The 26,201-nt window shown below is 38.3% G+C and overlaps 1 protein-coding gene and 1 pseudogene across 1 annotated transcript in view; both read right to left on the bottom strand.

Moving 5' to 3' along the window:
- Positions 1-4,080, bottom strand: part of LOC102848225 — a 15,819-nt pseudogene extending 11,739 nt beyond the window's left edge.
- The window catches only part of COL19A1 (collagen, type XIX, alpha 1), a 669,215-nt gene that overhangs the window by 238,515 nt on the left and 404,499 nt on the right, over positions 1-26,201 (bottom strand). The gene's annotated exons all lie outside the window — the stretch shown is intronic.

Genomic DNA, 26,201 nt, shown 5'->3' with positions numbered 1-26,201 from the left:
AAATTTCCTGACTATTGGTGCCAAAAGTCTTTGTTGTGGAACAAAGCAAGCTGAAATTGTTAACTATCTCAATTGCTCCTCCATTTAGAGTGGTACTGCCAATTTGTCCAATGGAGAGGCTCTTTGTTTTCTTAATGTTGAGCTACAATACATATTGAAGAAAGCAGTACTTGACCATCTTCAGCAAATACCTCAGATATTCCTCAGTTTTGGCAAGCAAGGTTGTTTTATCTGCATAACACATGTTGTTAATGAGTCTTCCTCCACTCCTGATGCCACATTCCTCAGTAAAGTCCAGCCTCCAAAATGATCTGTTTCACATATAGATTGAAAAGGTTTGGAGCTAAAACACATCCCTGATGCACTCCTTTCCTGATTTTGAACCATGCAGTGTTTCCTTGCTCTTTTTCTGATGACTGCCTCCTAGTCCAAGTGTAGGTTTTGCATGAGAACAATTATGTGTTTTGGGATTCCCATTGTTCTCTCAAGGTTAGTGACAATTTGTTGTCCACACAGTCAAATACCTTTGCATAATCAATGAAACACAGATAGACATTCCTCTGTTTCCTTTACTTTGAGCTGAGATCCATCTAACATTGGCAATAATGTCCTTCATTTCAGAGGCTCTTCTAAACCCAGCTTGCACATCTGGTAGTTCTCTGTCTATGTTCCAGTCATTTTTTTGATACTCTTCAGCAAGTTCTTGCTTGTGTGTGATATTGTTCGGTATTTTCCACACTATGTTGGATTACCTTTTTCTGGAATGTGAATCAATTTTGATTACTTCCAGTCAGTGACCAGATAGTTGTCCTCCAGATTTCTTGACACAAGCTTCTGAGTATATCTAGGGCTGAATCTGTATGTTGAAATATGTGAATTAGTACCCTATCAATTCCTGGGGTTTTGTTTTTTGCCAATTCCTTCAGAATAGTTCGAATTTTTTATCACCATTGCCTCCTGGTCATATGTTGTTTCATGAACTTTTGTGTCAGCCAATTCTTTTTGGTACAGTGACTCTGTGTACTTCCATCTCATTTTGATATTTCTTGGATAATTCAATATTCTGTCCATACCTTTCTTAAGTATTACCACTTGAGGCTTGGATTGGTTCTTAAGTACCTTCAGCCCAAGAAATGCTGAGCGAGTTTGCCCTTTGTGATTTTCAGAGTCTAGCTCTGTACACATTTCATTATAATCCTTTGCTTTGTCTCCCCAACCTGCCCTTTGAAATATTCCATTCAGTTTAACTTCCTGTTTTCTTCCTTTGCTTTAGCTTTTCAGTACTCTAGCATAATATTCAGAGTTTCTCCTGACATCATTCTTGGTCCTTTTCTTCTGTCTTTGTAATGACCTTTTGCATTCTTTATAGATATATTTTTAATATCCTCCAACAGCTTATCTGGTCTTTGCTTATTAGTGTCCAAGATCTCAAACCTGTTCCTGAGATGATTTTTTAATTCAGGTGGGAAAGACTCAAGGACAAATTTTGTTTCTTATGGATTTTTCTTTAGTTTCCGTTTGAACTTGTATGAGTAGCTTATGGTCTGTTCCGCAATCAGCACCTTGCCTAGTTTTCAGAGCCGATTACAGGGCTTTTCTAACAATTCTTTCCACAGATGTAAACAACCTGATGCCTGTGTAGACCATTAAGTGAAATCCATTTGACAGTCATTGTTTGAATTTCTTATAAAAGATATTAGCAATGAACAAATCATTAATAATACAAAATTCCACCATTCTATCTCCAGTCTTATTTCTGTTACTAAGTCCATGTTTCCCTGACTACTGATCCTTCTTCCCTGTTCCTAACACTTGCATTCCCATCACCTATTATTATTATTAATGCATCTTGGTTCCATGTTTAATCAATTTTCAACTGCAAGATTGGTAGAAATTATCAATATCCTCCTCTTTTGCTCTGGTTGTTGGTGCAAAAATCTGAATGATAGTGGTGTTAATAGGTCTTTCTTGTATGCATATGGATATTATTCTTTTGCTCACAACATTGTATCTCAAGATAGATATAGATATTATCTTTTAAAGTATGCATGCAGTCTCATTTTCCTCACTTTTTCACTTCCAGTGTAGTAGATCATATGATTATCTGATTAAAAATCTCCCATGCCAATTAATTTCATTTTGCCAATGCCTTGTATGTCAATATTTACATGTTCCATTTCTTCTTTAACAATATTCAATTTTCCTACATTCACACTTATCACATTCCATGTTACAGTTACTAGTGTCTGTTTGCAATTGTCCCTCCTCCTTTTTGATTCCCAATATGAGAGCTTAGGGACCAGTGCCATGTCTGTTAGTCCAATCCAAGTGTGCTCTATTGTATATTGGGTTTTCAAAGGCCTGTTATTTTGGAAGTGGTGGCTCTCCCTTGTCAATCCTTCTCTCTTGCCTGTCTTAATTTGGATGTTGAACTTTAGAACAACATCTCACAGACAAGCATTTTACCCAAAATAGCAAATAAAAGATCCTTTCCCATTACAGAGCTAACAGATCTGGTTGTTGGTCCTTGTCCTGACTCCTCTTCCCCATTTTGGTGCATGTCTGTCATGTTCCCATCCTCACCTCCACCTGCCAGAATCCTGCTCAGTTTCCTCTCCTCCCCCCTCAAGCACCTCCTTCCCCTCTACCCCCAGCCAACCTTGGTTTCATGGCTTAGGCTTCTGGTCACCTCTGTTCACTCATTTCCTCTCCACTCCCATGTGATGCCAGTGCTCCTGGTGCAGGTTAACTCTAGGGAGTCACCAGAGAAGTCCAGGGTATTACAGGTGAACTTTTGGGGCTGGCTGGCATTGTAGGCAACCTTCTGGGACTGGCTGCCAACATATTTGTAGTAGTCAGTTATCGCTGTTGGTTTGTGCCTTTGAGTTGAAACTGGCCCATAGCTGACTCTCCAGTGGGAGTTAATAATATAGGAGGAGATTGCCCATCCTTCTCCTGTGGAGCTGCTGGCAGATTCAAACTGCATGCTTTTGGGACTACAGCATGGCTTCTTACCACTAGGCCATAGAGTTTCTTACCACAAGAGCTCCCTTTTATAAGGCCATATAAGTTATCAGTCTAGATCTAAGAGAGGGTGAAACCAAGTTTCTCCTTGGAGGCTAGTATTTTGAAGCTCCATCTCACATAATCTGGGCACACGGCCAGGAGAGATTAGCCTTTGGAGAAGGACATCATATTCAGAAGGCTGGAGGGACAGTGTGGGAGAGGGAGACCTAAATGAGATGGATTGATAAGTAACTGGGGTAATGGGGGTTAGTGTGTAAGAGTCAGTGAGACTGTCTCAGACAGGGAAGGGTTCAGAGCTGCTGTACCTAGGGTCACTATACATCACAGGTGACTCAGTGGCACATAATAACAATAACATATGATATTGGTTGTTTTTTTATTTAAGCCTCTTGTTTAGAGTCGACAAGACCTCGGGGATGGCATTTTTATTTAAAAGTTGGTTGTTATTATTTTGAAGGATCATTCTTCTACCCATTCATTTGTTGATGGACACTTAGGTTGTTTCCAACTCCTTGCTATTGTAAACAAAGCTGTGATAAACATGGGTATGCATATATCTACTTGGATGTCGTTTATGGTCTCTTTAGGGTATATTCCCACTAGTGGAATTGCTGGGTCAAATGGTATCTCTATTTGCAACTTTTTGAGAAAGCGCCACACAGCTTTCCACAGTGGTTGCACCATTTTACACTCCCACCCACAGTGAATAAGGGGAAGGAACATTCTTCTAAATGATACAGCACTCTTCTGTCAATATGCTGTACGGAGGGAACCTGGCAAATGCCACAACAGTTACCCATGGTGGACAGTATTTGGTGGAGCTCCCAGTTTTTGGAAGCAAGAGTTGTATCCACTTCCTAAACAGCATGCTTCTAGAAACTTTATGAACTTTGATAAATGATGATAGTTATAGAAAGGCTTCAGGCCTTTTGTGCAACCCTGTGATTAAGCCTCTCTCACCTCCATTTCCCACCCTCTTCCCCTTGAATTCTCATGTATTTTCTACTGTAATGGCCTTATACAATATTTGTCCTTAAGGGACTGTTACCTCATGTACCATAATGTTCTCCAGTCCCTCCCAGGTTTGGTAATGATTTCTGAAATCATTGCTCTGTGTAGTATTCCAGGATCTCTATAAGTTAAATGTCAAAGGGCCTTGACTTGACAACAATTAACAACAACAAATATTTCACATTTCTGAAAAAATGTATGCTTAAGTTTCCAAAATTGATTAATAATTTATGAATAATTCTGGGGTTTGGCAGTTACCCATATATGCACTCAGGCAGTCTAATGCTAAATAACATTCTATTAGATGATACCAATAGTGAATATACCAAACAGTTATACTCTTGTTCATTGGAATGTTCTGAATAAAGATACTCAGTAGAAGTATTAGCATTTCCCCACTTTGGCAGAAAACATCTCTCCTATTCCATCCACTTTAGTGTTTCTGTGGCTAAGTAGTTAGCTAGTATGAGAATTTCATAGAACTGCAACTAGAGTTCATTCAAAGTGCTTCTGGCTTAATCCCTTAACATACCTGAGGGCTAAACTGTGACAAAATAAATTTAGATTGGAATCTTTAGCGACTTGCCTGAAGTAACAAAATAATCCAATTCCAGAGCTGCAAAATGAATGATTCTGTCTGACATTCAAAGTTCCCACTAGCCAGGCAATGCTAATTCCCAATGCCTGGCCAAGGGAGGCCAAGAGGACAGAATAGACATTTTTTAATAATCTGTGAAAGATACAAAAAGATCAGCTGTTCTTGGGATGGTGAATAATGCTGCTATGAACACTGGTTGTACAAGTCTCTGTTTTTGCCTCAGTTCTTATTTTCTCAGGGTGTATTCCAAGCAGTGGAATAGCTGTGTCAAATGGAATTTCTATGTTCAGCTTTCTGAAGAAATGCCAAACTACCTTCCAGAGTACCATCAATGTATAAGAGTTCCTATCTCACTACACCCTTTTCAACAGTATTACTTTCTGTCCTGTTAAACTTTGTCACTGCTATTGGAGTGAGATTGTATCTCATTGTGGTTTTGATGTGCATCTCTCTTATTGCTAGTGATTTTGGAAACATCCCAAATGTCCAACCACAATTGAATGGATTGAAAAATTATGGTACATTCAGATGATGGAATACTACACAGAGCAATGATTTCAGAAATCATTACCAAACCTGGGAGGGACTGGAGAACATTATGGTACATGAGGTAACAGTCCCTTAAGGACAAATATTGTATAAGGCCATTACAGTAGAAAATACATGAGGATTCAAGGGGAAGAGGGTGGGAAATGGAGGTGAGAGAGGCTTAATCACAGGGTTGCACAATTTGATGGATGGAGGGAGGAGTGGGTAAAGGAAATGGGAAAGATCCAGTGTGAAAAACAATGTATACAAACATAGCAAGTAAACCAATGTAAAATAAAAATTTTATTTTAAAAAAATAATAGGCATAGATCAATAGTAATTAATTCTGTATAATACAATGTATATGAATGAGTGTATGAAACACGAAGTAAATGAAGGATTATATAAAGCACAATGTACATGAATGAAACACAATGTATATGAATTATTATATGCAAATCAATAAAAGACGGGGGCGGGGGGAGGAGATCAGCTGTATTAGTTTATATTATAAACTGTGGCCATACTAAATAATAAACAGGCTTTTTGCATCATTGTTTTGGCTACATCGCAATATTACCTTTATTGTTGTTGTTGTGTATCATTGAGTCAGAATTAACCCATAGCTGACCCTCCTGTGGGGTTTCAGAGGCAGTAAACTGCACAGTAGAAAATTGCCCATTTTCTCCATGGAGCAGCTGGTGAATATGAACTACCTAGGAAGCTCTGTTACAAGTGGATTTCACCTGATGGTATGCATAGGAATCAGATCGATTACATCTGTGGAAAAAACCGCTGGAGAAGCTCAATATCAGCTGTGAAAACTAGGCCAGGAGCTGATTGTGGAACAGACCACCAGCTACTCATATGCAAGTTCAAGCTGAAGCTGAGGAAAATTAAACTGAATACACAGAAGCCAAAATATTACTTTGATTTCATTCCACCTGAATTTCAGAATCATCTCAGGAACAGGTTTGAGGCCTTGAACACTAATGAGCGAAGACCAGATGAGCTGTGGGAGGATATCAAGGGTATCATCCAGGAAGAGTGCAAATGGTCATTGCAAAGACAGAAGAGGAAGAAAAGACCAAAATGGATGTCAGAAGAAACTCTGAAGATTGCACTGGAGCGTAGAGAAGCCAAAGCACAAGGAAGAATTCAAGATACTAAAGAGCTGAACAGAAGATTCCAAAAGGCAGCATGGAGTGACAGAGCAAAATATTATAATGAAATGCGCGAGGAGCTAGAGTTGGAAAATCAGAAGGGCCGAACTCATCCAGCATTTCTGAAGCTCAAGGAAGTTAAGAACAAATTCAAACCTCGAGGTGCTACGATCAAGGATGCTTTAGGCAGAATATTAAGCGATCCAGGAAGTATTAAAAGAAGATGGAAGGAATATACTGGGCCATTGTATTGAAAGGAATTAGCATATACAGAAGAATTTAATGAAATAACATTTGAGCAAGAGTCTATGGTGATGAAGGAAGAAGTTCAAACTGCTTTGAAGGAAATAGCAAAAAAAAAAAAAGGCCCAAGGAAAGATAGTATAGCAACTGACGTATTTCAGCTAACAGATGCTTCCCTGGATGTGCTCACCAAGTTGTGCCAAGAAATCTGGAGAACAACCACTTGGCCAACTGACTGGAAGAAATCTATATTTGTTCCCATTCCAAAGAAGGGTGACCCAGCAGAGAGTGGAAACTATAGAACGATAACATTGATTTCACATGCAAGCAAGATTCTACTGAAGATTATCCGAAAACGACTGGAACAGCACATCAGCAGAGAACTTAGAAGGGGTCGTGGTACTAGGGATATTGTAGCTGATGTTAGATGGATCTTAGCTGAAACCAGGGAATACCAGAAGAATGTCTATCTGTGTTTCATTGATTATGCAAAGGCATTTGACTGCGTGGATCATAGCAAACTGTGGCTGACTCTGAGAAGAATGGGAATCCCAGAACATTTGATCGTGCTAATGCGAAACCTATACTTGGACTAGGAGGCAGTCGTCAGAACAGAGCAGGGCAACACTGCATGGTTCAAAATTGGGAAGGGCATACACCAGGGGTGCATCCTATCTCCATATCTTTTCAACCTGTATGCAGAGCAGATTATCCAAGCGGCGGGGCTCTATGAGGAGAATTGTGGCATCAGTATTGCTGGAAGATCTATTAACAATCTGTGTTGTGCAGATGACACAACCCTGCTTGCTGAAACTGAGGAGACCACATGCACTTGCTGCAGAGGGTCAAGGACTGCAGCCTTCAGTATGGACTGAGGCTCAATGTCAAGAAGATAAAGATTCTCACCATTGGACCAATTGGCAGCGTCAGGATGGATGGTGAAGAGATTGAGATTGTTCACAGCTTCAGTTTGCTCGGCTCCACAGTCAACACCCTTGGCACAAGCAGCCAGGAAATAAAAAAATGTATTGCAATGGGAAAGTCTGCTGTTAGGGACCTCTCTAAAGTACTCAAGAGCAACGGTGTGTCTCTGGAGACTAAGGTGCGTCTGATACAGGCCATGGTCTTCACAATCACTTGTTATACATCAGAGAGTTGAACAATAACTAGGGAGGATGGAACGAAAATTCATGCCTTTGAACTGTGGTGCTGGAGAAGAGTATTGAATGTACCGTGGACTGCCAAGAAAACAAACAGATTCATCCTGGAGAGGATTAAACCAAGCTACTCTTTGGAGGCAAGGGTTCTGGGGCTTCATCTGACATACTTTGAACATGTTGCCAGAAGGGACGGGTCCTTGGAGAGGGACATCATGCTTGGGAGGGTGGAGGGACAGCGCAGGAGGGGAAGACCCTCTATGAAATGGATTGATTCGGTGACTAGGGTAATCGGGATGGGTGTGTCAGAGGCAGTGCGATTGGCACAAGATAGAGCATGGTTTAGGGCTGTTGTACATAGGGTCGCTATGAGTCGCAAACGACTGGTGGCACATAACAACAACAACAACAGAAAGCTCTGGTTGCCTAGTGGTAAGAAACTTCACTGCAATCCCAAAGGCATGTAGTTTAAATCCAGCAGGTTCTCTCTGAGGAAAGGATGGACAATCTCGTTCCTACTCAATGATATGTAACAACAACCACCACCTTTGACTTGGCAGCACAAGAACCTATGCTGCAATACACCAGATGCCCCATGGAAGAAGCATGAGCAACCTTCTGCTGTGCAGTTTATTTCCTCTGAAAACCCACCAGAAGGTCAGTTATGAACCCATTACAACTTGCTTGCACATGAGCACAAGCTACCAGTGTCCCCTTGTTTCCATTTTAAACAAGTGCAAATGTGGGTTTTAAAATTTGTTGCTCATAGTTGACCCTCCAGCAGGTTTTCAGAGGTTGCTGGTGGATTCAAACTATAAACCTTATGGTTGGTAGCATAACTTCTTACCACTAAGCCCTCACAGCATCTTCTTTTTGGAATAGGACCACAAAATAGGTAGTATACATTTCCTATTATACAGAAGCATTAAGAAGAATCTATAACTCAGTCTTGGAGAATCACTGCATGCTTTTGGACAGCAGTCTCTGTATTTGGTGGCCTGGTCTTGAATGTACATTTCACTTCCATACATGAGCATCTGGTATTTCTTTCTTTTAAAATTTTTATTAAATTTTATTAATTTTAATGAACATTTACAGAGATTTTGGATTTCCATTTATTCATTGTTGCACTATTTTCTCTACCCCCCACCCAGTTTGTTCCCTCTTTTTTTTTCCCCCTTGAAAGTCTGTTTTATTTGTCCCATTGCCACAGTGCTTGTCAAAGCCAGTTCTGATTAATCTCCTTTGTCACATCTGGTATTTCCAAGATGTGACCACCTCTTAGAGCCCCTTCTTCAAAGCTACTCTCTGTCTTCTGTGCACCTTTGGAACTTGGTGATTCTAGTTTGGTGGAATACACATGAGATGGTGGGATTCTTCCACACTAGAGACTAGTTTTTTTTAATTCTAGTCACATAAATAAGTCACTAAGAGTCAGCATTCTATTTCAAAATGAGAAACATTTTTCTCTTTACGAATCCAAGTTACATATTACCTAGAAAGGTTATAAAGCTATTGTATTACAGCACAGAAAATGTAATTTGACTCTTCATTTAAAGAGCCTTGGGTGCTTGTGATTTAAGCATCTGTACAGGTTTCATTGGAATTAACTGTTGGTTACAGTCACCTTTGATTCCCTGTTGTCTTCTCAATGTGCTTAGTTCCTTCCACGTCAGCTCATTGCAGAGACTCACTAATTTAGAGTGAAAGTCACCCCAGTGAACCATAGCTCTGTTGTCCTTAATGAGCTGCAATATTTAACTTTATCCGAGGGAAAGCTTGTTCTCATGAAGCCTGTACTATTTCTCTTGATGCATCTCCTTTCCACCTGATTCTAATTAAACAGAACTAGCTGTTGCCTCCTAGCAATGTATTCCTTTGATTTATCTTCTCCAGGAACAAAGAACTAAATGTGAAAGCACAGTGGAGGCTTCTTATTTTGCCACACGCCTACACCCTGTGGACATGTTTGACATTAACCTGTATTAGCCTTTTTTATTTCTTCCTTTCTTCCTGTCATAGTTTAGTAACTATAAATCCAGAATTGGCAAGAAGTCCTAGGAGGCAGGATGGCAGTGGTAAATGAAGAAAAACAATTTTTTTTCAAGTAAAAAATATCAAAGTTATTACTTGAACATTTTTTAAATTCTTTTAGAAATTCTGATTCTATAACTTGAGGAGTATCTAACTAAGAATGGCCAAACAATATTATGAATATAAGAAAATATTACAACTTTCTTATTGCTGTTACATCATAGCTTACTCTCCACTGAGTTTTTGGGGCTGTGAATCACACCGAAGGAGATTGCTCTTCTTTCTTCAGTAGATTTGAACAGTTAGCTTCAATAGTGTGGACTTTGAATTAGCATGTATTAAGTTTAGTATGTTAAAGAGTTGATGATGATACCACATGTTTAATGAAGTCTATTCAGGGCAACATCAGTTCAAGTACAAGAAGTTAATTTGCAAAGAACTGAAAGATATTTTTTTGTGCTGATACAACATACCATATGACAAAGACAATTATTATGCAGAAAGTTTGAATCCACCAGTTCCTCCACAGAAGAAGGGTGGGCAACTTCCTCCCATGCAATTTTCTCCCTCTGAAAACCTCTGGAGGGTCAAGTATGGGTTGGTTCTGACTCATTGGTACTTAATAACAACATAATGAATTAAGAAAATCATTGAAATTTTATTTTCTTCACATACACATACAACATCTAGCATTCAAAGTACATTAAGCAGGTACTGAGTAAACTCAGACTACAAAGTCTCATAATATATCTATGTGAAGTCTCATAATATCTATCTATATCTCTATATCATCTGTATCTATATCTCCTTTATCTATCTATATCATCTTTTTCTCAATCTCTATCTCTATCTTTATATCATTTATATGATGTATAATAATAAATGGTCATTACAAAGACAGAGGAAGAAGGAAAGACTAATTGGATGTCAGAAGAGACATCAAGTATTTCACTAGACTGACAAGCCAAAAGGAAGGGGGAAAAAATGAGGAAGGTAAAGAATTGAACACAAAATTTCAAAATACAGCTTGTGAAGACAAAGCAAAGTATTATAATGAAATTTGCAATGAGCTGGAGTGAGAAAATAAAAAAAATCACTTGTTTGACATTTCTCAAGCTGAAGGAATTGAGGAACAAATTCAAGCCTTGAGTTGCAATGTTTAATGATGCATGGGCAAGATTTTGAATGCTACAAGAAGCATCAAAAGAAGATGGAAGGGAAAAAAGTTTTAAAAATAAAAGAAGATTGAAGGTACATACGGAGTCAACTGTGCCAAAAAGAATTGGCTGACAAAGAAACAGTTCAGAGAGTAGCATATAATCAAGAAGCAATGGTAATAAAGGAAGAAGTTCAAGCATCTCTGAAGAAATTGGCAAAATATAAGACTCCTAAAATTTATAGATTCCAATTGGCTTATTTAAAAAACAGATGCAGCTCTTGATATGCTCACCAGGTTGTGCTAAGAAAACTGCCCAGCCAACCAACTGGAAGAGATCTATTTTTATCCCCATTACTAAAACAGACTATACAGCAAAAATATGGAAATTATCAGACAGTATCACAGGCAAGGAAGTCTCTCTGAAGAGCAAAAAGACTGCGATAATACATCTATAGAGAACTTTCAGAAATACAAGCTGGGTTTAGGAAAGGCCATGGCACTAGAGATATCATTGCAGATATCAGATGGCTCTTGGCTAAAAGCAGAGAGTACCAGAAGGATGTCTATTTGCGTTTTATTAACTATGAAAAAGCATTTTACTGTGTGGATCACACAAAATTTCGTCTAACATTGAGAAGAATGGGAATCCTAAAACACTTGTTTGTGCTCGTGAGAAACTTAGACAAAGAAATTGGTGTCCAAACAGAGCAAAAAGGAATGCTGCATGGCTCAAAATCAAGAAAGGAGTGCATCAGGGATACATCCTTTCTCCATACCTTTTCAATCTATGCGCTGAACAAATCATTCAAGATGCTGGACTTTACGAAGAATAATGTGGCATTGGGATTGGAGGAGAGAGACTCATCAACAACATGTAATATCTTGTTTGACCAAAACAAGGAGGACTTCAAGCATTTGCTGCAGAAGATCAAAGCATGCATCCTTCAATATTAGCTGAATCACAACAATGAGAAAACAAAATTCTTCATTACTAGGCCAATAGGTGATAGCATCATGATAGATGGAAAAAAGATGAAACTTGTTAACAATTTCATCTTGCTCAGGTCTACAATCAACACCTTTGGCACCACCAGTAGCCAGGAAATCAAAAGAGAAGTTGCACTGGGAAAATCTTCTGTTAGGGACCTCTCCAGAGTACTAAAGAACAACAATGGCCATGTAGAGGTTAAGGTGCAGCTTGTCAAGGCCATGGTCTTTGCAATTGCTTGCTATGCATCTGTGAGCTGGACAATGATAATAATAAGGACAACAAAAGAAGAATTTATGCTTTTGAGTTGTGGTGCTCAAGAAGAGTTTGGTAAATACCGTGGAATGTCAAGAGAACAGATGGGTTAGTCCTGGAGAGAGTAAAGCAGGTTGTACCTTGGAGACAAGGATTTTCAAACCGCTCACATACTTTGGGCATGTTATGAGTAGAGTTCAATTCTTGGAGAAGCTTCGAAGAGTGGAAGGTCAGTGCAGGAGAGGAAGACCCTGGGTAAGATGGATTGACACAGTGACTGTGGCAATGGGGTTAAGCATGTCAGAGACAGTGAAGTTCACTGAGGATAGGGAAAGGTCTGGAGTCATTATTTGTAGGGTTGTTATGAATCATACTTAACTCAAGGGCATGTAATGACAGTGTCTTCATATATGAAAATTTTTAATAGTCCTATGTTGTTGTTGTTGTTGTTATCGTTATGTGCCGTCGAGTCGTTTGCGACTTATAGCGACCCTATGTACAACAGCCCTAAACCCTGCTCTATCCTGTGCCAATCTCATTGCCTCCGACATACCCATCCTGATTACCCCAGTCACTGAATCAATCCACCTCATAGAGGGTCTTCCCCTCCTGCACTGTCCCTCCACTTTGCCCAGCATGATGTCCCTCTCCAAGGACCTGTCCCTGCTTAAAACATGTCCAAAGTATGTCAGACGAAGCCCCAGAATCCTTGCCTCCAAGGAGCAACCTGGTTTAACCCTCTCTAGGATTAATCTATTTGTTTTCTTGGCAGTCCATGGTACATTCAGTACTCTTCTCCAGCACCACAGCTCAAAGGCGTCAATTCTCCTTCTATCCTTCCTAGTCATTGTCCATCTCTCTGATGCATAACAAGTGATTGCAAAGACCATGGCTTGTATCAGGCTCACCTTAGTCTCCAGAGAGACACCGTTACTCTTGAGTACTTTAGAGAGGTCCCTAACCACAGACTTTCCCATTGCAATACGTTTTTTGATTTCCTGGCTACTGGTGCCAAGAGTGTTGACCATGGAGCCGAGCAAACTGAAGCTGTGAACAATCTCAATCTCTTCACCATCCATCCTTCTCTTCATAGAGCCCAGCCTCTCGGATAATCTGCTCTGCATACAGGTTGAAAAGGTATGGAGACAGGACACATCCCTGGCGTACACCCTTCCCAATTTTGAACCATGCAGTGTTGCCCTGCTCTAATAGTCCTATAGGTAAACTAAAAAACTTAGGGAGTATAATTCATAGCATGATGTTCTGCTAACCAAAGGCTTCATGTCTCCAGTGCTTCAAATACATGAGCAGTTCTAGAGGTAAAAATATGGACAATCTCTTCCTGTCCAAATTTACTTGGAATCCAATTCTGTAAGCCAGAACTGACTTGATGACTTGTCTGGTGGAAGAAATATGGACAGTTCACTTCTGCAAAGATTTACAACATAAAAACCTTGATGGAGGGCCTTGATATGTCATAATAAACTCAAAGACAGTGAGTTTGTTTGAGTTTTTAGGCCTTTTAATATATAAGTAAACAGAGGACAACTAGATAATGGCTCAATTAATGTCTGGAAACTCAGGGGGTAAAGACAAAGGCAGCAATATTAGGGACTAAAACAGCACTGATGATTTAAGTCTAGTATAGAGCTCAATATATATTAGTATAGAACAGGAATGCAGACAAAAATGCTGCTTTGATGATTTTATACGCTGAGCCTTATATTTGACTCTGTAACTTTAAGTAACGTGTTGGAAAATGTTTCAAAACTCTTGGGACTTGAGAAGAGTATGCAATTTCCTAGTTAAGTATCTAGAAATGTCAGATACAACTGAAGATGGTATCTCTTACAAGGAAATCCTCAGGAAGGTATCTTGAGGAAATTTCTTAGAAAATGGATGAGGAAAAAATCATCTGAATAATGGGGAGTTTAAAATATCTTATATGTAAGAAATACTAGTTAAAGAATTTAAACATCAAAGATTTTCTTTATAACATGTACATATTTAAATATGGTTTTGGGGAGGGAAGATGGTTTTTGAGTAATTTTTATTCTTATTGTGTTGTTATGTGCCGTCGAGTTGCCTGCAACTCATAGTGCCCCTATGTACAACAGCCTTAAGCCCTGTTCTGTCCTGTGCCAATTGCATCTGACTCACCAATCCCTATTTCCCCAGTCATTAAGTTAATTTATTTCATCAAGGCTCTCACTCTCCTATGCTGTCCCAAGCATGACATCACTCTCTAAGGGCTGGTCTCTCCTTGCAACATTTCCAAAGTATGTCAGAAAAAGCTTCAGAATCATTGCCTCCAAGGAACAGCCTGGTATCACTCACTCTAGGATGAATCTGTTTGTTTTCCTAGCTGTCCATGGTATATCCAATACTCTTTTCCAGCACCACGGCTCAAAGGAATCAATTCTCCTTCTATCATCCCTTGTCATTGTCCAGCTTTCTGATGCATAGCAAGTAATTGCAAAGACTATAGCCTGAATAAGGGGCACCTTAGTCTCCAGACTGACAACATTGCCCTTTAGTCCTTTGGCGATATCTCTGACAAAAGACTTTCCCAATGCAATTCTTCTTTTAATTTTCTGGCTGTTGATGTCGAAAGTGTTGATTGTGGAGCCAAGCAAACTAAAGCTGTTAACAATCTCAAACTCTTCATGATCTATCATAATGCTGCCCATAGTGCTTTCCTGATGCTGAGCTTCAATCCGTACTGAAGGCTACAGTCCTTGACCTTTTGCAACAAGTGCTTCAGGTACGTCTCAGTTTCAGCAAGCACGGTTGTGTCATCTGCATAACATAGACTGTTCCTCCAATCCTGATGCCACATTTCTCCTCATGTAGCCCAGCCTCCTGGATAATCTATTCTGCATATAAATTAAAAAGGTATGGAAATAGGACACATTCCTAGTGTACACCCTTCCCAATTTTGAACCATGCAGTGTTTCCTTGCTCTGTTCTTACAACTGCCTCCTGGTTTAAGTCAACTATGGTTAATGCTGAGAAAGGGAATCATAGAACACTTAATTGTGTTGACATGAAATCTGTGCCTCAAGCAAGAAGCTGTTGTCTGAACAGGACAAGAGAACACTACATGGTTTAAAATTAAAAAGGGTATGGGCGAAAAAAAAAAGGTATAGGCCAGAGTTGTATCCTTTCTCCAAACTATTCAATCTGTATGCTGAACAAATAATTCATGAAGGTGCACTCTCTAAAGAAGAAGCACGTGGCATCTGGATCAGTGGAAGACTCATCAACAGCCTACTCATCAAGAGATGATACAACTTTGCTTGCTGGAAGTGAGAAGGACTTGGTGCAGAAGATCAAAGACTACAACTTTGAATGTGGATTACACCTCAATATCAAGCAAACAAATGTTCTTACCACTGATTCAGTAGGCAATGTCATAATGGAGGGAAAAAAGATTGAAACTTCAATGATTTCATCTTAATTAGTTCCACAATCTACCCTCTTGGCGCCAGCAGTCAGGAGATCTAGAGATATATTATTTTGAGCATGTGACCGAAGAGCAATAATGTCATGTTGAAGACTAAGGTACATGAGAATCAGGCCATGGCCACGGTCTTTTCAATCATGTGTTATGCATCTGAGAGCTGGACTATGAATACGGATGACAAATGAATAAATGATGCTTTTGAATTATGGTGTTGGAGAAGAGTACTGACTATTTCATGTCAACAGCATGAACAGGTAGGTCTTAGAAAAAGTGCAGCCAAAGGGCTTTTTGAAGGCAAGAATGGCAAAGCTTTATATCTTAAACTTTGGACACGTTGCACAAAAGGCTATGTCTTAGTAAGAGGCATCATGCTTGGAAAGGTACAGAGTCAGTGAAAGAGAAGAAGACCCTTAACAAGATGAGTTGATATAGTGACTGCAGCAATGGGCTCAAGTATATCAGAGATGATGAGGATGGCACAGAATAAGACAAGTTTCAGTTCTGTTGTTTATAAGATTGCTATGAGTTGTACTTGACTTGATAGCATCTAACAACAAAACAGCATGCTCTAGTTAGGCTTAAAGCTAAACAGTTTTAAAATAATTTATTGACTTTTCCCATTAAAAATACAAATTCTTGGCAAAGCTATGATTTTAGTGACTGAGTAGAATTGTAGATACACTCACTGTGAAATTTAAAAGTCAATATTATATCAGTATTAATACACAAAGATAACAATTTTATAAGATTTTATACAAGCAGTCTTTGTATTACAATTGACTTATTATATAAACCAATCCTGTTTTTAACTTACCATATAAAAACTTGAGGTATGACCAGGCCACTAACCACCGAGGACAATAACAGATTAAAGAGGTAAAGGAGGGTTCTACTCAGGTAAGATAGTTCCCCAGGCTGGACATGACTGGAGAGGACACACTGAGGAGCAGGGAACGAGCTGTCTATGCCTCCCGGAGGAGAAAATGCATCAGCTGCATCAGCTGGGGAAGCTGGTGACAGGCTAAGCCAGCGACTTGAGAACAATAACAGACTTTAGGAGAGGTGAACTGCTTTCAGGTAAGAGATTCTCCCAGGCTGTACATGACTACAGAGGTACACTGAGGTGCTGGGAGGGAGCTGCCTGAACTAACCCTGAAGAGAAACAGCATCAGTTGGGGATCCTGGCTGCATCTCTGACCACCGATGCCAATAACAGACCTTAGGAGAGGTAGGCCATACTCAGATGAGATTTCTGGAGGTCTGATCCGCAGACCAGGGAGAACTTGAAGGACTTAAGGAAAAGCAAACTTTTCTACTGCACAGGACCAGAAAGGACGTGAGTTAGCTTGGATTGCCTCCCCCATAAAGGGAATACTTTAAGCCTGCATCTAATTAATACCATCATAAACAAAAAAGAACTACCAATAATCTATGCAGACACAACGGAAAAGATTCAAGAACCCAGAAAGTAACCCATCTACCTATGGTCAACTGGTGTTCAACAAGGAAGCAAACCCTGTCAAATGAGGAAATGACAGCTATTTCAACAAAACTTTGCTGGCAAAACTGGTATCTACCTGCAGAAGGCTGAAGCAGGATCCACTTCTCACATTATAGAAAAAAAATAAACTCAAGCTAGATCAGAGCTCAAATCCATAAAGATTATCAGAGATAAAATGGGACCAAACTTAGAAGCTGTAGCCTATGGTATAAACAAGTTTTCAAGTACAACCAGAAATACACAGTCAGGAGAGGATAACATTAATGAATGGGACCTTCTAAAGAGTAAGTCCCTATGTGGATAAAAATTTTTACCCAATAGGGTGAAAAGGAAACTTACTGACTAGGAAAAACCATTTGACAATGACAACTCAATCAAGGTTCTCATAACAAAAATTTACAGAATCCTTCAGGGCCTCTGCAAGAAAAAGACTGATTGTCCAATCACAAAATGGGCAAAAGATATGGAAGGACTTTTGACAAAGGAAGAAATTCAGATGTCCAACAGATTCATGAAGACATGCTCAACATTTCTAGCAGTAAGAGACATACAAATAAAACGCACAATGAAATACAATCTTACTTTACTAACAGTGACAAAGTTAGACAGGATAGTAAACAAATGTTGTAGAGGATGCGGAAAGATTGAAGAGCTCATACACTGCTGTGGAATTGTAAAATGGTACAATCACTCTTGAAGCCAGTTTAGGTTTCCTCAAAAAGTTGAAAATAGAAATCCCATATGATCCAGCCATTCTACTGCTAGGGACATACCTCAAGGAAAATAGAACTTTGACACATGTGAAGATTTGTTCATCTATATTAGCATTATTAACAATAGCAAGAACATGGAAATAGCCTAAATTTTCATCAAATGAATGGATTGAGAAATTGTGGTACATTCACACAATGGAATACTATACAGCACACAGGAGCAATGATTTCATAAAATACTACATAACATGGCAGAAACTAGAGAGCATTACGCTAAGTGAACTAACTTAGTCTTATAAGGACAAATACTGTATATGATAATGATTATAAAAATAGGAGAACTAATAAGATGTGGAGAAAAGTCCAAATGGGGGAGGGGAGCAGAGCAGGAAGCAGCATGTGGGGAGATGGGAAATCACTAGGGTTAGAAAGTTTGGTGAGCAGGGGGAGGAGATGAAAGAATTAGGAAGGATCCAATGGGGACCTGAAAAGACCTGGGTTATAGTAGGCATAGACCAATAGTGATTAATTTCATAAACCACACTGTATATGAATGATCATATAAAACACAAGGTAAATGAAGAAATGTGTCAAAAAATAGATATAAATGAAATATAATATTTATGAATTTTGTATGCAAACCGATATAAAATTTAAAAAAGGAAAAGAGGGTAAGGGTGAAAGAAAACAGGCCGAAGGGGAGAGACATCACTACCAATAAGAAATGATTGCCAGGAGTGGAGTATTTCGGCTCTGTGTTAGGAAGTTCCTCAACACTGGAGGAAGGTAGGGATACACGGATTTCCAGTGATTACCTTGCCTACAGATGCTGAACGAAACAAGGAACTTCCTTCATGAAATTTTTGTATGTTAAACAGAAACAGAATCCTGCTTGTTAAAGCTATCACTTGAGATATTTCTATAATAGCAACACGAGATAATTAAGACAGAAAGTAAAGTTTTGCCATCTGCATATTGTAAGTTGCTAATGAGTCTTTCTCTAATTCTGATGACACATATTTCTTCATGTAGCCTAGCTTCTTGGATTATTTGCCCAGTTATACACTAAATATTATGGACTACTAATACTCAATGAACAAATCTAGTTTCAAGACATTTTTCTAACTTCAAGCGAGAAATGCTAAAGGTTATATTTTAAATATATTGAGCTGTTTCAGTTTTCTTCAGTTTCAACTTGAACTTGCATATGAGTGCTTGATAGTCTATTTCCCTAGACTTGTGATTCATAACAGCCTCTTTGGTTCTGATTCTCTATAGTCTCTTCTCATAGCTGTAGTTGATTTGATTTCTGTATATTCCATCTATTGAGATGCACATGTCTATTGTCACTTGTGTTGTTTAAAAAAATAAGTGCTTGTTATGAGTAAACCATTGGTAAAAAACAACACTACCAAAACAACAAACCACACAAACCGATAACCACTAAAAATCCTTAAGGTACCTTCAGTGTCTCATAATAGCACTTAAGTGGTACCATGTGACCTATATATTTGTTGTTGTTGTTGATGTGTTATTGCATCAGAACCAAGTCAATACTCCAGTGGATTTTCAGAGGCAATAAATCACACAGGAGGAGATTGCCCATCCTTTACTTGTGGAGCTGCTGGTATATTTGAACCATGTGTATTTGGGATTGCAGCACAGCTTCTTACCACTAGGCCACCAGAGTTCCACTGTATCAAACATTACTACTTTATCATTATAAGATATCTTAGTGTATCTGAAATGGTTTCTTAGTATTTTTTTAGGAATCGAATGGAACAGTAGATGACCATGTACTAAGACAAACTTTTGGTTAACTGGTATTGTATATAAAGTATACCTAACTATTCAGATTTACATAAATTTTAGACTTAATGACAAGTTTTAGGAATGGAACTCACTTGTACCCTGATCTCTGCCTGCACCTGTCTTTCATTACAATATGCAATAACCAAATCACTTCCCAAGGTTGAAAGTACATTACTGTGGATTCTTTTCTTTGTAAGTCTGTTCTTACAAAATTCAAGCCCAGGAAAGGCTTTGTAACTGTGGACAATTGTTAATACTACCAGGTCTTGCAGTTTGCTTCTTTAGATCCATAAGGTCATTTTATATTGACAAAAGTGAAACTGTGGTATTCTCTCACTCTTTTACTCTTGCTGCCATGGAGTTGGAACCAATTCATAACTGCCCCTCCAGTGGATATTTTTGAGGTTGTAAATTACACAGGAGAAAACTGGTCCATATTTCTCCTATGAAGCCATTGGTGAATTTGAACCTTTAAAGTGGTGTTGTCTTTGGGTTAGTAGTGCAACTCTCCAAGGACCATGACACCAGCGTTCCCTGCTGCCGTAAAAGCTCTCATAAAGCAAGATAAAGAATTGTATTTTTCCTGTACTATGAAGCTAGTCTGTCATAATTAGGTGATTTGAACACACACAAATTCAAGCAAAGCTAAGAAGTTACACCAAGCTGATAAAAAACTAGTCAGCGTAAGGAAATTTGTGCTTAGGTGAGTTTTGAGTATATGTTGATTTTGCAAAAACAATTATATTAGTGTCCTTTTTCCTGTGGGGATTGATAGAACTCAGCAATTATTAGAATATTATTTATTTTGGGTTTTTATTTTTCCTAACTAAAGCATATGAACTAAACTCAGAAACAAATACGCCAAAAAAAGACAAGATGTTTGTCAATGACTGTCCTGGTAAAAGGAACATAATTTGTTCATTTAACAAATATTTATTGTGCCCTAAGCAAACTATCATATATACTCCTTTAAGGAAGAGGAAATTATCTCTAAATTAATAATCACTTTATATACTTAATTTGATTACAAAGCTTATAAACTCTGGGCCCCATAAATATCTGAGGGTATTAAGACTGGGACATAGGCACATGAATAAATTATTCCTGGAACTCTTAGTGGTAAGGAACTATGCTACTGTGGCACAAGAAAGATGGGTAATTTCCTCTTGTGTGATTGTTGTTGTTGTTGTTTGGTGCCATTGAATCATAGACGGCTCTTAGCGACCCTATGAACGAACAGCCTGAGCACTGTTCGTACATAGAGTTTCCAGAGGCAAGCCATTTCAGAAGTGGATGCCGCTCTTGCTTCCAGGTTTGATTTAGTCGGGAAGCTCCAGCCAATACTGTCCACCATGGGTGCCCATTACCACGATTGGCACATCACTGTCACAGTCTTCAGCATCACAGCAACCACAAGTTACCTCTGTACAGCAACGCACAGGCCACTGCTATACCACCTAGAAGAATGTTTGATTACAGCCTCCCAAAACCTGCTACAGGGTCAGCTATGGGTGGTTTCTGACTTCATGGTACATAACAACAATTGAGGCTGAAGTTAAAATGTATTCAATGAAACAGGAATAACAGCCAATTGCTATTTGACCTTCCATAATTTTAAAAAATATTAGTTATTAATATTTGTCAAGTTCCAACCTTTTGAGATAACTCCCTTCTATAGACAGCTTTAGATCATTGGGCTGAAGATGAGAATAATGACAATAATCAATACCTGCAAAGTGTACTCTTGACAAAGCACAGAAGACAAACTAAGAACAAAAACATGATTTTTTTAAAAGATAAATATTAGACTTTAACAACATGAAGTGTAAGACTGAGATGTCACGCTGATCAGACAGAACAAACTTCTATCTTTGGCAATAACTACTGATTTCACCAGTAAATATTTTCTCTAGATCTAGAGTTATTTCTTTAGAAAAGTTATGGTGGTTTAATCCTAACTTTAAGATTATCCAGACATGCACTTAAAATGGGAGTATAAATGAAAAAAAAATCTAATGATATGTTAAAGTAAATTTTTATTTTGGGGTTATTCTATTAAATGCTCCTATAAGAAATATTTATGTTACAGAGAATTTTTACAAATGACAGTTATCTTGTGGTATTTAATTTAAATACTTATAAACATATCCAGTTGCCTAAAATATTCTGCTTTTGACTAAGATTCTTCTCTGGATTTCTACACATCCCTGTCTTTATCTTTCTGCACATATTCTCTTACTGTTGTCACCTCTTCTTCACAATTCGTCTCATTCTTTACACTTTTAATTGCAATGTTTTCTTTTCAATGCCATCCCCATTACCCAAGTGAACCTTTTCTCTCCACTGGCACTAATTCCTATAACCTCTTCCCCTTCCTAACAGTGTTCCCTTATTTGGTTTCTTATTTTAAGACATATTGCTGAACTTTGCAGGCATTGTGAAATCATCTACTGTAACTTTAAAATCTGCAATATTCTGGTTCTCCTCCTCATCCTCTCTGTCTCAAACATGACTTGAACAGCCCTGCGGACTCCAGATCCTCACTGGGTTCTCCCACGACTCTCTGCTACATTCCCGTTTATGGCTCACTGTAGATATTGAACACTACCAGAATGAAAAAGAAAAAATATAATTCTGTCAATCCATAAAATATGTGGATCACAATAAGGTGTCGGCCTAGCATTTTACTTTCAAAGCTTCAAAAAGAAAAAAAAAATCATAGTGGCATATAAAGGATTCCAATAAAAAGATCAAGGAGGTAAGGGGATGGGGAGGCAAATCTAAGATACATACAAGCTGCCTCCTATTGTTATGTTCAAGAGAAGCATTGTAGTATAACAACTTCTAAATTTCATCAAATGAATATTTTATAAATGAAAATGAATACTTATTATAATGTTTAATCAGAACTCTGATAGCTTAGTGGTAAGGAGTTTTGTTGCCAACCCAAAGACATGTGGTTCAAATTCACCAGCTGCTTTGCAGAAGAAAGAGGTCACTCTCCTCTCAGGTGCAATTTACTGCCTCTGAAAATGTGCTTGAGGGTCAGCTATAGGTTGGTTCAGAATTCTACAGTACATAACAAATAATACATAATAATATAATTTTAAAAAATGAAATAACTCATGACAATTTCAGCCATGCAATTTGAATCTACTAGTGCCTCTATGAGAGAATGATGGACAATCTCTTACCATGTACTTTACAGCTATGAGTGACTTCTGACTCAAGAGCACATACCAACAACAATAACAACAAGAACAAAGGAAATTTCAGAGAAAATTCTGTCACGACACTTGGAAAAAATAAACTTTCTTATTGTGTTTAATAGCAAACTATGCACAAAGAAATAAAGAGAAAAAGAAAAGCAATTTATTAATAAAAATTCTTATCTTAAGAAAAGTAATAATAGAAATAGTAATTTATTTCTCCAATGATTGATGCTCTTTAGTTTCCTTATATGACATTCACATATGAAACTTAACATAGTTGTGAAAAATTAATAAAATAGTTATTGTTGTGTTATTTTGTCAAATTGGAACCAATTCATAGCTCACCCTCCACTGAGTTGCAAATCTGTTGAGAGGAGATTGCCTATCCTTCTCTCATGGGAGAAGGTGCTGGGTCTGAATCTCCTGCCTTTGGGATAACAGTGCAACTCCTTACTCACTTGGCAACCAGAGCTCCTTAGTGAAATAGTGACTACCTAGTCAGTTGTGGATGAAAACTAAGTTAATGATTTGTTTAAAAGAAAATGTTCTACTTTATTTAAGATATTATGCCTAGGAGTCCACTGTGTTAAGTCTTATCATTTACTTTGCATTTCATCGCAATGGTTTTAATGATAATCACTTCTTTCCTGGTCAAACATACATTATAAAAATATTGTTGATAATAAACACAAAACATAAAAATGTTGACAATGGGTCAAAAGGAATATCTTTTTTAAAATTAAAAATGTTTAGGTCTTTCTAATGGTTGTTACTGGTGAAATAGGGAAAGTATTGGTCTCAGCTCTCAGCCTATGAGAATAAACATTGCTGTTTTTCATTTGGTACGGTCAAGGCAGTTCTGACTCACAGTACCACATGCTTGGCAGAACAGAATGTTGCGTGAACCTGTGTTATCCTCTCAAGAGTAATAGGTTCGAGCCCACTGATGCCATCACTGTGCCATTTCATTAAGGATCTTACTCTTTTTTGCTAACCTTTTACTGTATTATAGATAATATCTTCTTCCAAGTATCAGTCCCTTCTGATCATGTTTCCAAAGAGAGGCAGCGCTTGGCTATTCTCACTTCTATGATGCATTCTCGTGGTACTTCTTTCAAGACAGTTTTGTCCATTCTTCTGGCAGGTCATGGTATAGTCAATGTTCTTCACCAATACCATATATAATGCAAATGCATTGATTTTTCTTTCATCTCCCTTATTAATTATTCCACTTTAGTGAGCACATAAGGCAACTGAAAATACCATAGCTTCTTTGGGTCATGTACATTGCAGTTACTAACATACCACCTTTATTTTTTAACACTTCAAAGAGGTCTTTCACAGTAGAATTATCAATGTGCTATGTTGTTGTGTACTACAGTAAATTGCATGGAAAGAGACTACCTATCTTTCTCCCAAGCAACAGCTGGTAGATTCAAACCCAGTGCCTCCCTCTGGATTGGCAGCATAATTCCTTATCACTTAAGTATGATAGAAAAAGAATTGATGCCTTTGAAGTGCAGTGTTGGAGAAGGATATTGAACATACACCATGGACTGGCATGAGAACAAACAGATCTGTCTTGAAGAGGGTGAAACCAGGATGCTTCTTGGAGGCAAGGATTTTGAAACTCTGTCTCACATGCTCTCGGCATGTTTCCAGGAGGGATTATCCTTGTACAAGGACATCATGCTTTCAAGGAAACAGGGACAGCACAGGAGAGGAAGACCCTGGATGAGATGGATTGATACAGTGACTATGGCAATGAGGGCAGGTGTGTCAGAGATGGTGAGATTGGTTCAGGGTAGGGCAGGGGTCAGAGCTATTGATCATAGGGTCACTATGAGTCGTTGTAGATTCAATAGCATATAACAACAACAGCAGGCCACCAGAGCTGCGGATATTTATATGTCTAAAGAGCTAAATGCAGCCTAACTCTGGAACAGGGAGGAAATGGTAGCATTTAGATTCATCTAAATGTCAATATATAAGAATGATAATTTTAAAAATTCATTTGCTAGCCTCCATATAGTTTGTAAAGTAGAATAAAACATAGAGTCTATTTTGAAATAATAATTTGTAAATGTACATAACGTCAATAATGCCTGATTTAACTTCTACCCTTGATAAGTATAAAATTTCTGTAGGGGCACTAATTATATAGCACTAAGCTTCTCTTGATAGGCAATAAAATAAAGATAATGTAAAATCAATTAGACTATATACATATATATAATGTGCATAATACAGTGATTAAATAGAAAAATATGAATAATTTCTTATTGATTTCTGTCAAGCATATGTTTATTTTTTATCTTCTATATTCTGAAATGTAAAATTTTGATACATAATGTGCATAATACAATGATTAAATGTCAAAATATTAATAACTTTTAATTGATTACCAGGAAGACTTATGTTTAATTTATTCTTTATCTTCTGTATTCTGAAATATAAATTTTGATAGGATATAATTTTCATCTGAAGGACTATTATTATTTGAAAGTGTCATTTGAACATTTTTCTATTTGACCTTATATCTGACAAAGTCTTTGACAATTATCTCATAAAGTGAATACAGAAATGAGGGTAGGGAAGAAGTAGAGTTCAGGTATTTCCATTTGATTACATTATGACATAAAAATTTTAATAGCAGAAAATATGGCAACCTATGCTGGTGTTACATAGGGTTGTTGTTGTTGTTCTGTGCCATCGAGTAACCGGCAACTCATAGTGACCCTATGAACAACAGCCTATTCTGTGCCAATCTCATTATATCTGACACACCTACCCCCATTACTCCAGTCACTGAATCAATCCATATCATCGAGAGTCTTCCTCTCCTGCACTGTTCTACCCTCTCAAGCATGACGTTCCTCTCCAAGGACTGGTCCCTCCTTGCAGCATACCTCCTTGCAACAAGTATGTCAGACGAAGCTTCAGAATCCTTGCCTCCAAGGAGCAGCCTGGCTTCACCCTCTCCAGGACAAACCTGTTTGTTTTCCTAGCAGTCCATGGTATATTCAATACTCTTCTCCAACACCACAGCTCAAAGGCTTCAATTCTCTTTCTATCATCCCTGGACATTGTCTGGCCCTCTGAGGTATAGCAATTGATTGCAAAAACCATGGCATGTATCAGGCACACCTTAGTCTCCAAATTGACATCATTGCTCTTTAGTTGTTTTTGTTGTTGTAATGTGCCATCGAGTCGTTTCTGACTCATAGCGACCCTATGCACAACAACTCTAAACCCTGCTCTATCCTGCACCAACCGCACCGCCTCTGACACACCCATCCCGATTACCCCAGTCACTGAATCAATCCATCTCATA

Source organism: Elephantulus edwardii, unplaced genomic scaffold (genome assembly GCF_000299155.1).
Source record: "Elephantulus edwardii isolate Elephantulus edwardi_28Jun2011 unplaced genomic scaffold, EleEdw1.0 scaffold00258, whole genome shotgun sequence".
In the NCBI taxonomy this organism is placed as follows: domain Eukaryota; kingdom Metazoa; phylum Chordata; class Mammalia; order Macroscelidea; family Macroscelididae; genus Elephantulus; species Elephantulus edwardii.
This window is presented reverse-complemented; position numbering and strand designations above follow the sequence as displayed.